The sequence below is a fragment of the Felis catus genome, chromosome C1, assembly GCF_018350175.1.
Source record: "Felis catus isolate Fca126 chromosome C1, F.catus_Fca126_mat1.0, whole genome shotgun sequence".
Lineage (NCBI taxonomy): Eukaryota > Metazoa > Chordata > Mammalia > Carnivora > Felidae > Felis > Felis catus.
The window spans coordinates 107514636-107530339 of NC_058375.1; the positions used below are offsets into that span (position 1 = coordinate 107514636).

At 42.9% G+C, this 15704-nt stretch overlaps 1 long non-coding RNA gene across 1 annotated transcript; it reads left to right on the forward strand.

Annotated features, from left to right (window-relative positions):
- Positions 1-910: 910 nt before the first annotated feature.
- Positions 911-7096, forward strand: LOC123379069. Its single transcript, XR_006583056.1, has 2 exons — positions 911-1044; positions 5800-7096. It is a non-coding gene; the product is annotated as an uncharacterized LOC123379069 (long non-coding RNA).
- Positions 7097-15704: the final 8608 nt, after the last annotated feature.

Below are 15704 nucleotides of genomic sequence, written 5' to 3' on the forward strand. Positions count from 1 at the left end.
TTCTTTGCTAGAAAATGACATCTTCAGCTCAGGGTTGTCTAAGAATCTACCCATTTGTTCGGTCATCCAAAATATGTACTTTCACAGGAAAACATATTAAATACATGTACCCATAAAGTGTGTACTTTATGCCTGGCTCCCTGCTGTGCAAGGGGTATACAGTGGTGGGCAAAATACGAACACTTTGTCTTTGTGGAGCTTAAATGATGTGGGGAGGAAAAGTTAATGAACAAATGAATATAAATCAGTGTATCATATCAGGTGGTAATAAATGTGCTTGAGAATAGTTATTAAGTGGATTTGGAGGATAAAGAACAATGGGCAAGGGAGGTGGGGTCTGCTAGTCTCAGAGCCCTGAGTGAAATAAGTGAGCCATGGGAATAGGAGGAGTAGGTCCATCCAAGCAGAGGGAAGAGTAAGGAAGGTGTGTGGTCATAGGACATCAACGTGGCCAGTGGCTGCATTAGAACGAGTGGGAGGGAGCATGGAGGAAATGAAGATAGTGAGAGAGTCACAGGCCAGATCACGCAGGGGCTTGTTGAACTCGGTAAACGTTTGGGACTTTGTTCAAGTATTATGGGAATAGTATGCACTAAATTTTATGCCTACAAAATTCTCCTCTATCATATACCATTGCTTGCGCTACATAAGCTTGCTTACGTAGCATATCCTAAGAGAATAAATTATGCTTGCAACATTTTGCCTTGAAAAGGTATTGGGTTATTTATTTGTTGGTTTGTTTATAAAGTTTATTCATAAAGTTTATTATTTAGTTTCAGAGAGAGAGAGAGAGAGAGAGAGAGAGAGAGAGAGAGAACCCCAAGCAGGCTCCATGCTCACCACGGAGCCTGAGCGGGGCTTGATCTCATGACCATGAGATCATGGCCTGAGCTGATATCAAGAGTTGGATGCTTCACCGACTGAGCCACCGAGGCATCCCAATATTTGGTTATTAAAAGGTTTGGATAAAAAGATTTAAATATCAAAGAGTTAAGTTTTAAAGTTCATTGGCGAACATGGAAGCTTCTTTCTAACTGCTAACAGGTAAGACGTTTGTCAATTGTCCCACCTTGAAAGGAAATTTAACCAGTTCATCTTCAATATTAAATCTATGGTTTCTCGTGGCTCACAGAGCTGTTCCTGCTGAGGACCATATGCCCAGGGGATGCTGGAGTGTAGAGGTACATGAGTCTACGTGAAATGCTCCAAGTTGTGGGGTTTTGAAGGTAGATGAGACCACCACCGGATGCTGATAGATACTTTGTATTGTTGAGGCTCACATCTAACTTTCTTTTAATCACCACATCAAATGGGATAATGTGTGTCATGTGTCCAGCATAGTTCCTGCACACGGGACTTTCAACCAGGAGCAGTTCCCATTTTATAATCAGTGTCAGTGTTAGAGCAAGCACCTAGTTAGGCTTTACCAGGATGCATGGCGTCCAGCAAAGGGGGAGTCAGAGCCTGTTATCAGGAACCTCAGCAGCCTGTCCTGGCAGCACCCCACATACAAGGACACCAGAAACCGGATCAAATCAGACAGGCCTGCGACAAAGGAGGCCAGAGACCCTGATATAAGGGAGGAAAGGCTTGAAAACTTGCCCCCCTCCCCCAAATCTCCCCCCCAGGTAGTGAACAGCCCATCCCCTAGTTAACTACTGTCAAACTCTGGGGTGCACAGGTCTCCCTTGACCTGCCCACTCTCCCGTCTCTGGAGTGCACCTTCTCTCCCAGAAGCTCTTCACTTGCACCGCTCAGCTCAACCACTGTGAATTCTTTTCAGGGATGAGACTAAGACCCTCCGGTGACATACCCAGGGACAGGCCCCAGGGCCTGGAAGTCTCCCCAGTCTACCCGGCAGCATCAGCCTATGACCTGAGTGAGGACGATAGGGGGTCAGTGTTAACATAGGGAACAGGGTTTCTCACATTTCTACCCCTAACCCCTCACTGCCATGCCCCCCGGGACCTGCTCTCAACATCCATACCGTGGGTTGCCCACGCTCTGCCACCTCGACACTGCTGTTCTGAGCTCTGCTGCCGTGGGGTCCCCCACAGATTCTTTTTCAAGTCAGAGAAGCAGTGGGGGAAGATGGAAGGGTTCCTGTAAGTACAGAGATCCTCTCGCCTCATTTTTTCCAACGTACTCTTCTGAATCTCACAATCAGGTGCAAAAAAAAAAAACCTTGATTTTATTTTTTTAATTTGAAGTATAGTTGACACACAATGTTGCATAGGTTTTCAGGTATACAACATAGTGATGAGAGAAGGGATTTCCTTCCAAGTCCACAGGACTGTGTATAAACTCTGTTCAAACCGCAATCCTGACTTAAGACCACTAGGCTGGCTTTGTGCACGGGCTTGGTGCATGCATAGCCTCAGGGTAAACCATCTTGTCCTTGAGATATGAATCAATGCCCCTGTTTCCTGGGGAACTCGGGATTCCTGCCCATGTGCTAATCTATATCTTTTCCCCTTTTACAAGATGTAAGAAAGTATATAACCCTGCAAAAGTGTTCGTTCCTCAAATCACTTTCTTCCCTATGAAGGTCGTGTTTCCTGGGCAGCTGTACAAACTCGGGCTCAAATAAAACTCTTTCTTACTTGAGCAGATTCTAAAAGGTTTGTTCAATTTGCATTGATACCGGAGACTCAACAACTCCTCTACCTGTTATGCTCAGCTCACAAGTGTGGTTGTGGTCTGTCACCACGCATGTGGCCCCACTGCAGTGGCTAGCCACCAGTGTGGTTGTGGTCTGTCACCACGCGTCCAGCCCCACTGCAGTGCCATCCACTAGACTCCCTTGGCTGTGCTTTTCCTCCCTGTGACTTACTCATTCCGGAACTGGAAGAACGGGACCACCCTGCTCCCCTCACCCACTTTTCCCTTCCCCCTAGTGCCCTCCCCTCTGGCAACCACCAGTTGTCTGTCTTTTGGGGTCTGTTTTTTGCTTTGTTTGCTCACTTGATTTGTTTTTGAGAGTCCACACAAGGTTGAAATCTGTATTTCTTTGGGTTCTCCCCTGAAATCAGTACCTTGAGTTGTCTGACTTTCCAGTGTTTTTGTTCTTTTGTTAATTTTTTAATGTTTATTTGTATATTTTGAGACAGAGAGAAAGCCAGTGGGGAAGGGAGAGAGAGAATCCCAAGCAGGCTCTGCCCTGTCAGCACAGAGCCAGATGCAGGGCTCAGTCTCTCAGATCATGAGATCATGACCTGAGTGGAAACCAAGAGTCAGAGGCTTAACCTACTGAGCCGTCACCCAGGCACCCCAATGTGTGTCGATAAGTATAAATGAAAACTTCTCCTGGAAAACATGTGGGAAAATTATACAATTAAAGGGAAAGGATGTAACAATTAACATTCCTACTTATTTCCAACTGATGCATTTGCTTTCTAGCATTGACCATGGTTACTCAGATTGTTTTAACAACACTCCTTCACCTAGGTGCAGAGTTGATCAAAGCCCTCCTGAGAGCTACTGGAGGGTGTGAGAACAGCTTTGTGGGTACATTGTAGTCTTTGGGAGATCCCACTCCCCCATCTCTCCTGTTTATTCCCTCCTATTCCTTTTCTTTATTTTCTGCTTTATCGCACTGCCTGGGACTTCCAGTAGGATGTTAATACAAGTGGCCAAAGAGGAAAACTTTGCCTTGTTCCTGATCCCAGGGGGGGAAGCAGTCCGATTTTCACCTTTAAAACATGATGTTAGCTGTATTTCAAAGATGACTTTTATCAGGTTGAGAAAGTTACCTTTGATTCCTAGTTTGTTGAGAATGCTTTTTAATTTACAAATGGACGTTGACTTTCACCAGATGTCTCTTTCTCCTTATATCGTGGTGATTTTGTGTTTTTGTTCTTTAGTTTACTCCTATGATGAGCTCCATGGATTGGTTTGTAAATGTCAAGCCAGCCTTTGGCCACCGGGATGGATCCCACTGAGGCATGCTGTATTACACTTTTGCACATCGGTGATTTTCACTTGCTAATATTTGTTGAGAAATTTTGCATCTTTGTTCAGGAGAGATATTGGCCAGTTTTTCCCTGTAATGTCTTTGTTTTTGTTATGAGGACAGTACTGGCTTTGTAAGAATGAGTTGGAGGGTATGCTCTCCTTTTCTTTTCTTCCAAAGATGTTGTGTAGAATTGATTTATTTTTCTAAATGTGTGGTAAAATCTGCCAATGAACCTGTCTGTGCCTGGACTGCCATTGTTGCAAGGGTTTTAGCTGTTTTAGCTACATATTCAATTTCTTTGGTTGACATAGTGTAACTCAGGTTAGATGATTTATTTCATTCGGTGAACTGGTCCATTCATTTACGTTATTGCACTTATGGGCATGGATTTATTTGTATTACTACCTAATTATCTTTCAAAAGCCTGTGGGGTCTGCACTGAGGGGAAGTGCTACAGATTAGATGTTTGTGTCTCCCCCCACACACACACACACACCCCAAATTCAGATATTGGAATCCAAACCCTCGATGTGATGGTATTAGGAAGGGGGCCTTAGGTGAGTGATTAGGTCATGAATGAGATCAGTGCCCTTGTACAACAGACCCTGGAGAGTCCCCTCACCCCTTCCATCATGGGAGGACACAGAGAGAAGACAGCAGTCTAGTGGCACTAGGAAGTGGGCTCCCACCAGACACCAACTCTGCCGGCACCTGGATCTTGGACGTCCCCACCTCCAGAACTGTGAGAACTAAACATTTGCTGTTCAAGCCACTCTGTCTATGGTATTTTTGTCACAGCAACCTTCGATGACTAAGGCAGGAAGTATGTTTGAGTATGTCTGAGAATGAGCATGGAGATATGACCAGTTTGCTAGGCTCTAAGAGGCAAATTTTCTATTGGCTCTACACAAAACTGAATGACAAAGGGGGCCAACCAGTTCTGTAATACGGAAGGCTCTAAGGAAGGGGATAAAGATGAGGTGATACTATCCTCAGCCAGGAGGAAAAATCTTTTGGACCAGTTAGCGACTTGCCCACATTTTTCAGCGGCTACCGTGAACTGAAACTCTCAGATGGGGTACATCTACAAGTGAGTCGTAAAGAGCGTGTAGGACAAACCACTGTGGGAATTACAGGAGAAGTTCACTGTGGTTGGGAAATGACTGCCCGGTACAGGCCAGTCTTGTGATGCTCTGCCTTTGTTGAAGGGACAACAAGGTCCCATAAAGGGTACCCTGCCATTCCACCGCCGTCCTTTTTTTTTTTTTTTTTTTTTTTTTAAATTTCTTAGGATATTTGACCTATGTCGCATATCAGGTGAGTCTGATTTCCTGAAGGTCGTGCCTGTTTTGGAGGATTACAGTGGGAAAACAAACAAACAACTGTTGTTACCCACTGATATATGCTTGATTTCTTTACTTCAACGTGGGGCAGAAGTTGCCAGCATGGAGGTGCTGTTAATGGCATTCTTATTTTAGCATTTTGGGGGACTACATTCAAATGTATGTGGAAAACACCTACGGGGCAATGTTGAATTGAGAGAAATTGAGGAAGGGGAATTCTCTGCTGGCTGTGTCTATGCTAACAGGAGAATCTCCCGCTGCAGTTGCAAGGGTTCTGGATATATGTGTAGGCCTCTTGAAGGCAGAATCCCAGCCTGGCAATTATCCCTCTGAACCACAGGCAGGTATACCATCATTTTGTTCCTTATGATGATGAGCCTGTTTAGGAATTGCTTGTGTGGGCTTAGCCAGGATTGCAGCAACTTGGTCTTTCCTTCTCAACGTGGCAGTGTGTCCATTCACTCCTTTTTTTTTTTTTTTTTTTTTTTTTTTATGCTAAAGGACAGAGGCACTTCTCTCTCTGGAAAGAGGCATGTGAAATGATCGACCTGGGCAGAGAAGCCCACGGAGGTGCCAATACCAGGATAAGGGGAAGAGCGGGGAAGTAGAGAGAAGGACCGATTCGGTGGCAGGAGTTCAGAGCAGGTGCTTGGTGAGGGAGAGATCGTGTTGAAGCGCATTAGCACCGTGGATTATTATGCAAGCAAAGGAATCCCACGTAAACGTTGTCACACGGTGCCTTCAGGTTCCTGGGCACCTAGGAAAGAAGTCCTACTAGCGGCAGCAAAGCAAACAGCCCTGCCAGCCACCGGCCGTGAGTCCACCTGACTGCCCTGAGCCTTGCTCACCAGTGAAGCGCCTAGGACCACGTCTATTAGCACAGCGCCCTAGGCCACACCCACCACCAAAGTGTCCTGCGCTGTGCCAGTTGGGGAACATCAGCAAAAAGCCGTGACTGCCGCTTGACCCGGGCTTCCGGCGGCTCCTCACCCCATCCCCTGTCCCAGGAACCGGGTCCTGCCTTCCTTTCCTGCCCCCAAAGGCTGCTCCGAGGACTCAGCCTTGAGATGCCATGCGGTGTTGAGAACACCCGCCCTGAAGCCGGTCAAGGCCTCCCTGCAGGTGAACTTTCAGGGGCGGGGACCATCCATCCCTCTTGCTGCGGCTGCACACAAGCCTCTTATGCAAGTCCCTTTTACTTGTTCTAAGGGCCACCTACCAACCGGAGTGGCCTGCCTGTCCCTTAGGTCGTTCCCTGCCGTCCCAGGAAGGGCCGCTTCCAGGTTACACCGCAGAAGGTCCTGTAGGGTTACCCACCACCAACGTGCCCACCAACCAAGTGCTCCCCTCAGCCATGCAGCAGTGTCCTGCCGTGTGGCCACCTCAACCCTGCCAGCTCGGTTGCCCACCTGGGTCGCGGCGCCTGGGTTCTTTGGGGAGCCTTCCTCGGACTCAGCGCTGTCTTCTCTTCTCCAAATGCCCCTGGGGGAACAACCGGCTTTTCCTTCAGCTTCAGCTTTCTCTGCCTGGGAGGACACGGGGCATGAGAGAGGCTGGATGACTGCAGCTTTTCTCGTGCTTTTTGGAGTCGGCTTCTCTTTCCTGGAGGCGGCGAGCACTTAGCATCCCTAGTGCGCTGGCTTCTTAGAGCCCGGAAACCCAGAGCAGCGGGATCTAGCTCAGCTCTGTCCTGTGGCCACGGGTGTCTTGTCTCCCTGTGCTGTGCACACCCTGGGCCCTACTCCCATCCCCAGGCTGCCATGCTTCATTAATAAAGCACATTTCTGTGGGACACAGATCCTCGCTTCTGCTTCTTTGTAGTCTCTTTGTCGGTTATATCCAATCACAATACAGTTAGTCTCCTCCTCTCCCCTTCTCCCACTCTCAAGTGCTCTTTAAATTCAAAATTTCATCCTCAAGGTGAGCTGGATTGAGTGTGAATTGTCTTACGTGGGGTTGGCATGCCAAGACGCTTTCTGCTGTTGGAATCTATTCTGCTGTGTTACTTAGTCCCTCTGAGATTGAGCTTTGTCGTCCCTCAAATCGGGAAAAAAAAACGAAACCAAACAACCCAAACACCTTTCTTTCACGGAGTTTTAGAAATCTACCAAATTGTAAGAAAAATTACATAGTGGTCGAAATGATGCAATGTTTAATATTTAGAAATTGTTTATCATCTTATCACTTGGGAAACATTAGTACATCTATTTATTTTGGTATATGTGTACCCATGGACATCTATCTATCCAAAGGAAATAAGCCCATTATTTCTAAGAGATAGGTGTTCTCCTATGTTCCTTGTAGCATTCATTATTCACGAGAGCCGAGGTACAGAAACAAGCTGACTATGGCAGGGGACTGGGTAAAGAAAATGTATATGTAATCCAATACTATTCAAGCTTTAAAGAGGAGGAAATCCTGCCCTCTGTGACAACATGGATGAGACTTATTTTTGCTTCAATGCTAAGCGAAGTAAGCTAATAGAGAAAGATAAATACTGCATGATATGTGGATTTAAAAAAAAAAAGACTTTTTTATACCCATGGTAACAGAAAGTAGAAGAGTGGTTGCAAGGGCCTGGGGAGTGGGGGAATAGGTAAAAGCGTCTGGTAAAAGAGACGCTGGTAAAAGAGAGTCTGGTAAAAGCGTCCAACATTTCAGTTATAAGGTTGAGTAAAGCCTAAGGATCTAGTGTGTAACATGGTGACTCCAGCTGAAACACTATATTGTATCATTGGAATTTGATAAGAGAGTAAGCAAAAATTAAATATGTGAGGGGAGAGATGTGTTAATTAACTTGATTGGGAGAATCCTTTCACAATGTACATGTGTATCAAACCCTCAAGGTCTTGCAGCTGGACTGGGAATTAAATTGAGAAGAGTCAAATAATTAGGGGGAAAAAAGAAGCCACAGTTTTCTTACAGGAGCACAGAGGCCCAGGAAGGAAATTGAGACCCAAGCAAATGACTGATGCAGGCAGTTTTTATACCTTTTAGACAAAGAGACAATAAATCTGTGAGGCATTGACAGGACAAAGAAAACTCAATGTTGGGAGCTTCAATTCATAAGGGACTCTAAACAGATTTTGGGCCGGGGTGATAGATTAGTAAAAAAGTAACAAGGGTTGTTATACAGCCTCCTCTGCCCTAAATTTCCCACCTCTGGTGATAAGGGTGTCTCCTTGTCTCCTGCTACAGGGAGGGTACCTTTCTCATGGGGGATGTACTCCTTCTCTCAGGGGGGAGGGTCTGAATGTCCTTCCTACATAGGCTCTCTCTAAAGTGACTTTTAGTTAAAATAATCAGTATGCCCAAGAGGCACATTTTGGGGTGGTCTTCCCTTGGCCCCTACAGTTTATAGACAATTTATTTTTAGATCATTGTCCACTTGTATATCATGATGAATTCACTTATTAATTCTAATTGATATCATTGTAGATTATTTTGGATGTTCTACATGCCCCATTAGGTGATCTGTGAATACAATGCTTTTATCAGTTCCTTTCCAGTCCTTATGTTTTTTCTTCTTGATGCTTGTTTGTTTGACTATTTATTTTGCCTATTTGCACTGGCCAGAATTTCTAGTCAATGTTGAAGAAGTTGTGATATTGGGTATTTCTGCCCCATTCTTAAGCTCAGAGGGAAAATGTTTGTCATGTCACAATTGCATAGGGTTTACTAAACAGACCTTCTTCATCAGGTTAAATGTTATTCCTTCTATCCCTAGTTTCCTAAGAGGTTTATAAAAATCATTCATGATGTTCAATTTTGTCAAATGTCTTTCTGAATCCACTGAGGTGATAAGATGATTTTTTTTGCTTTTATTCTGTTAATGTGGTGAATTATATTGATTGATATTTAAACATTGAACCAAACTCACATTCTTGAAAGAACCCAATTTGGTTATATTATTCTTTTTATATATTCTTGGATATTACTTACTAATATTTGCTTAAATTTTTTTCCTCTATCTTTTCTAATTTTTATTTCTTATAATGTCCTCATCAGTTTTGAATTTATTGTGGAGTATTTTCAGTTTTTTTCTATTTCCTGTAAAGTAATTAAAGTGAGATTGATATTATTTCTTAAATGCCTGAAAGAATTTTCTTTTGAAGTTATCTGACCCTGGTAGTTTATTTTAATTTAATTAGAGTTTTAATTTCTTAAAAGCTATATAACTATAAGAATTTTGTATTTCTTATTGATCACTTTTAGTAAGTTGTTACGTTATAAGCATTTATTGATTTTCTCTACATTTTAAGTTTTTTAAGTTCATTTATTTTGAGAAAGACAGAGAGAGACAGAGAGAGAGAGAGAGAGAGAGAGGGAGGGAGGGAGCAGGTGAAGGGCAGAGAGAGAAAAGAGAGAGAATCCCAAGCAGGCTCTGCACTGTCAGTGCAGATTCTGATGTGGGGCTCGAACTCATGAACTATGAGATCATCACCTGAGCTGAAACCAAGAGTTGGACATTTAACAGACTGAGCCACCCTGATTTTCTACACATTTCAAATTTATGTAATATAATTCCTTATAACAGGCTTGGCAAACTTTGTATAAAGGAGCAGCTAGAAAATGTTTTATGTGTTGAGGCAATCTGGTCTCTGTTGCAACTATTCAACAAAGCAGCCATAGACCAGATATAAATGACTGGGTGTGGCTGTCTTCCAATAGAATTTTACTTACAAAAATAATTTTTTAAGTTTTAGAAAACAGGTAGTAGGCTAGATTCGGCCAATAGACTGTACAATATCTGTCTGTTTTCCTTTTCATTTCCAACAGTAGCTATGTGTGCTTTCTTCTGTTTTTGCTGATTAGTTTTCATAGAAGTCTATCAATTAGGCAAGGCTTTTCAAAGAACTGATTTGTATCTGTTAATTTTCTCTGTTCTTTCTACTTTGGTGGGGTTTACCTTGCTGCTTGCTCCTTTACTAGCTTCAGAACATGCTGTACAAGCTTAGGTTATTGATTTTCCTGCCTTTTCTGTCTAAATTATGCATTTATGGCTATAATTAGCTGTATCTCATAAATTTTGATGTATTTTAACTTTGCTATTATTCACCTATGGTTAAAGAAAATAAATTCCACTGTGATTCTTTCTTTGACTCAAGGGTTCTTCAGAAGTGTATTGCTGTACTTCCAAGCAACTGAGGATTTTCTAGTTATATATGTATTTTTAAATTTGCAGCTTTATTCTAAGTGGTTATATAATATTCTGAATGATTCAAACTTTAACATTTTGAGACTGGGTTTATACCAGGCATGTGGTCATTAAAAAAAAGAGTTCTACATGCATTAATTTTTTTTAATGTTTATTTATTTTTGAGGGAGAGAGTGAGAGAGAGAGAGACAGAGAGAGAGAGGGAGGGAGGGAGGGGCAGAGAGGGAGGAAGACATAGAATCCGAAGCAGGCTCCAGCCTCTGAGCTGTCAGCACAGAGCTCAACGCAGGGCTCAAACTCACTAACTGTAAGATCATGACTGAGCCACCCAGGTGCTCCTACATGCGTTTTAAAAGAATGTGTCTTCTTTAAATGTGTGTGTGTGTGTGTGTGTGTGTGTGTGTGTGTGATATTCTTAACCTGTCAATTAGGTCATGTGCTAATTATGTGTTTCAAATCCTTTCCATCTTTACTGACTTTAGCCTATTTATCCTATCAGTTTTTTGCAAAAGATGTTAAGGTTCTCCCACTATGATTGTGGATTTGTCTATTTCTTCTTTTATTCCTGTCAATTATCATTTAAATATTTTAAGTTATGTAATATGGTTCATGCAAATTTAGAATTGTTATATTTCCTGAGATTGGCCTTTTCTTATTTTTTTTTTAAATCTTTAACGTTTATTTATTTTTGAGACAGAGACAGAGCATGAACAGGGGAAGGGCAGAGAGAGAGGGAGACACAGAATCTGAAACAGGCTCCAGGATCTGAGCTGTCAGCACAGAGCCTGACGCGGGACTCGAACTCACGGACCGTGAGATCATGACCTGAGCCGAAGTCGGACGCCTAACCTACCAAGCCACCCAGGCGCCCCTCTTATTTTTGAAATATCCTTTTTTATTGTCTGAGGTAAGCAGTTTTTATGTCTAGAAAATGGCATGCCTCTTTTGCTAGGCTGTTAGTATGGAGACTGAGTCCATTGACTAAGGAGTTGGGGTGAATTAGGGATTTGTTATTGCTATGGTTATGTCTGCACACAGATTTCAAATTCTTCTAGTCTTACCTTGTGCTTAGGATGGTGGCTGGCATGCTGGAGGGTTTTCTTAATTTTTCTACTCAACGCTCAGCTTTGGGTCTTCCTGGTGCATCTAGGCCACAAAGTTGGTCTCTTTCTTAGCTCTCATCTTCTCTAGTGAAGATAACTACTCCTGTTGCTTGGTGGGGCACAAGGGCATTGTCTACTGTCTTGCTTCATCCTCAGTCTCAGGTAGACCTCCAGCACCTGTGTCTTGAGTATAGGGCTTTCTCAGTGATCATGTACCTCCCTCCTGTGGCAGCCAAACTCTTCCTGGTATTGATGGTAGCTCTTATGTGAGAAAGAATTTCTGCCCTCATCTAGTGTACTGATATAGTATCTCTAATAATGGTGATGATAATAATGACAAAGACGATGATACTCCAAATGATATTGGTATAGGAATCTGGGACCAAGACTTTTCCTCAGTCTCCCCTAGGAGTAGAGGACTTTTTCCTTCTACTTTTTCCCCAGCCTTGATTGTCTTTCTGTGTGCAATGAGGGCAACAGAACTTGCCGTGCCTTTCTAGCAGCTTAAGGCTCTTGTTTCCCATGGAGGAGATGAGTTTTAGTGGGGCTTCATGCCTTTACAGTCATGGCTGCTCCCCTCCCTTAAGTCAGCACCACTGAGGGAGGCATTTTCTTCTCCATCCACTTCCCTGTTGCCAGCATTTCTCACGAGAACACAGTGGACAAATGAGAAGGATGTTCAAGTGGGTGCAAAGTCCCCTGTTTCTGTGGCACTTAGGGCCTCCAGAGTGTCATGTGGCCCATGCTCAGGCTTGGGCAATTTGGTAGGCACTTTTACTGAGTTCTTCTTGTTCAGTGTACGGCCTCTAATATCCTTCTCAGAGGTCTGACTCAGAAAGGGCCTCAGAAAGGGCCAGCTTTCTGCACCTTCAGTGAAAGTGAAACTTCTCTCTCCCTCTGATATCCCTTTATATCTTCTCTCTTGCCTCCTTTTTGATTGTTTTTATTATTCCCCCCCTTCTCAATTGTTTTTTAGGATTTTTAAAATAATTATTTTAAAAAATGCTCTAGAAATTATAACAAACATCCTTGGCTTATAATCTAATAAGCATTAGTGCTTATACTCTTTCTCAGAAAACACTGTGAAACTTAGAATGCTTTACTTTTGTTAATTTAACCCCAGGCTCTTGAGTTATTGTTGTCATGCAATTTAATATAAATTTTAAACCTCACACACCATTATTATTAGCATACTGTGAATATTGATTTACATTTATCCACATCTAGATCCCATTGCTCTGTATTTCTCACTCTCTGCTAGGAAGAGTTTCTCCTCACATTTGTATCTGGGCCCAATCCGGAGGGGCTGTTGTGATGGAGAAGTTTATTTTTGGCTTCTATTAGCTTACTGAGTGGCTATTCATGAATCCACCATGGTCATCCCCCTCCCCAATCCCCATTAGCCAAGGAGGAGGTGTTGGTGAACTGCAGGTTTCAGGCACCAACTTGACTAGGCCGCTGTATCAGCCACCTGTAGGCTCTTCGCTGGAGCTGCACTACAGCTGCTCTTGTGGTTGACTCAGCGCCCCAGGAAAGGTTCATAGATCCTGGAGGACCAGGTACACGTTTTGGTCTGAGGGGTTTGGGCACTAAACTTGAACATCAGCGTCTTCACTGTCACGCACAGCATCCACTTTTGGGAGGTGTGTCCCGATCCAGCTTTAAGAGAATGATTCACAAATTCTAAATGGGAGTCAGGCCTTCTTTTAAGAAATTATATTTTGGGTGTGTTATAGGATACAAGGAGTAATTTTCTATTAGGGAAAGTCCCTCAGCATGTCCTAGAGTCTATGCTTCAATGATTATGGACTCAATTGTGATGCTATGGTTTGCAGATTCCTGTTCTTCAGCTTTTAAACATGGCAGCTTTAATCCTGGCATTCATGACCAATACTGATTTCACATAAAACCCTCTACTTCCTGGCATTGGATGGGTGTCAGGTACTTGCTTTTCTGAGTGGGAGCTTAGATGGTTTAGTGTTTCTTCCCTGCCTAGACTTCACCTGGAGAGCAAGGGGGATGGGTGCTCCTTCCTCGCACAGTTCTGCTCATATTTCTTCTCCCTTTGGAAAACTATATTCTAGAAAAGATTTTTGACGATTTCACTAGATCAAGTAAATTCCCAGTAGGGTCACTTCTGAGTTTGAGGAAAGAAAAATAGATTACATCATTTATGAATTAATTCACTAAACCTTTACTATATGCCAGACTATATTCTAGGTCATGTGGATATATCAGTTAAAGATGAAGAAGTTCTTAGCTCTGTCCTTTTAGAGAGTACATTTGGTGGTGGTGGTACAGTGTCTTTTGTGTTTGACTGCTGGGGTATATAAAGAGAAAATAGATATTCAACAGGCAGGTAATATTAAACATGAAACCCCTACCTTTGAGGGACTTATAGCCTAAGTTTGGAAAGAGAAAGCATACACCAGTCTTGCAGGCATTAGACCTCTTTGCTGTACTATACCTGTTCCTCTCATAAATCCATACTCAGTCCTGTACGTGTCTGTGTGTGAATGTAAAATATCATCTTACACTTTTCTTAGGTTTTGTGTAGGTTGGACCTTGTTTTATTCCTGGAGTTTAGGAATCATCCAGGACATGAGGTATGCACAGGGTGTCCTGAGGTTCAGTGATGGGGGTAGCCCCCATTTTGCACTTGTTGTTTTAAGTTTATTTATTTTGAGAAAGAGAGAGAAAGAACATGAGCAGGGAGGGGGGCAGAGAGAGAGAGAGAGAGGGAGAATCCCAAGCAGTCTCCATGCTGTCAGTGTGGAGCCCGACATGGGGCTCAAAGTCATGAACCATGAGATCATGACCTGAGCAAAAATCAAGAGTCTGATGCTTAACTGATTGAGCCACCCAGGTGCCCCCTCCCTTTTGCACTTTCTTAAATAAGCTAAGGATCCTCAACTATCCACAGCAAAAATGGAACAGCCTTGGTGACTGAAGGCATAAGGAGGAAAAGCAGCCATGGTGAATTCTGGGCCAGAATAAGAGAGAAAAACTGCAGTGGTCTTTTGGTGGTGGGTAAGTTTCTCAGGAGGCAGAAATTACGTTGTTCTGGAAGGACCTGAGGATATATTAGGGAGGTTTCCCAAACTTTCCTGAGTTCCATATCACTTTTCTTATTTTTGCATATTGCCAGCATTATTGCATACTTAAATAGTTTTCATTAAAACTGCCTTCAAATCAATACACTTTAAAAACTTACAGTAATTCAGTAGTACTATATATTACATGACAAGTTTTAAATTTAACTTAAGAATTTTTCAAATTTAGGGGCACTTGGGTGACTCAGTTGTTGAGTGCCCAACTTTGGCTCAGGTCATGATCTCTTGGCTCGTGGGTTGGAGCCCTGCGTTGGGCTGTGTGCTGACAGCTCAGAGCCTGGAGCTGCTTCAGATTCTGTGTTTCTGTCTCTCTCTGCCCTTTCCTGCTCGTGCTCTCCCTCTGTCTCTCTCTGTAAAAAAAAAAAAAAAAATCAATATTTTAAAAAATTTAAAGAATTTTTCAAATTTAGATTGAGATAGATAAGCATTAAAATGTAAAAATTGTTTGCCATGTAGGCTCATCTTCTGTAATAAGTCACACTATTGCAACTGTTGGGAAATACTGCTACAGGAATTAATGTTTATAAATGGAGCATTGCCTTCCATGGACAGATTCTTCCCTTTCCAAAAACTTTCATCCTCTTCTTTGATTCTTCTTTATAAGGTAACTCTCCCAGCATGGAGTAGAAATGAAAGTCTGGGAAGTGTACATTTCAAGTGAGCACAGGAAGAGAGATGCATTGGTTCTTGTTATTCTTCCCAGGTTAAATGCAGGCTGAGGCCATGGGAAGAGGGTCAGGGGTAGTAGGACCTATTGGAGCTACAGGGATGAAACCAGACCTGTTGGGGGTCCTGGCTCCCCACACCCATTCTGCACCAAGAGCGCCGTACCAGGTAGCCCACACTGTCATCAGCCTTGGCCTTTCCGGTAGTCTGTAGTTGTTGAAGGTCTTCTTAAAAAGAACATACTCATGCTTCTATAAGTAGTTATTCAAGGTTAAAAAAAAATTCTCTATAGTAAGTATAAATAGTGAAATTATTAAAGTTACTACAAAGAAACTGCCATTAGTAACCATTCTAGAAGAAGAGTAA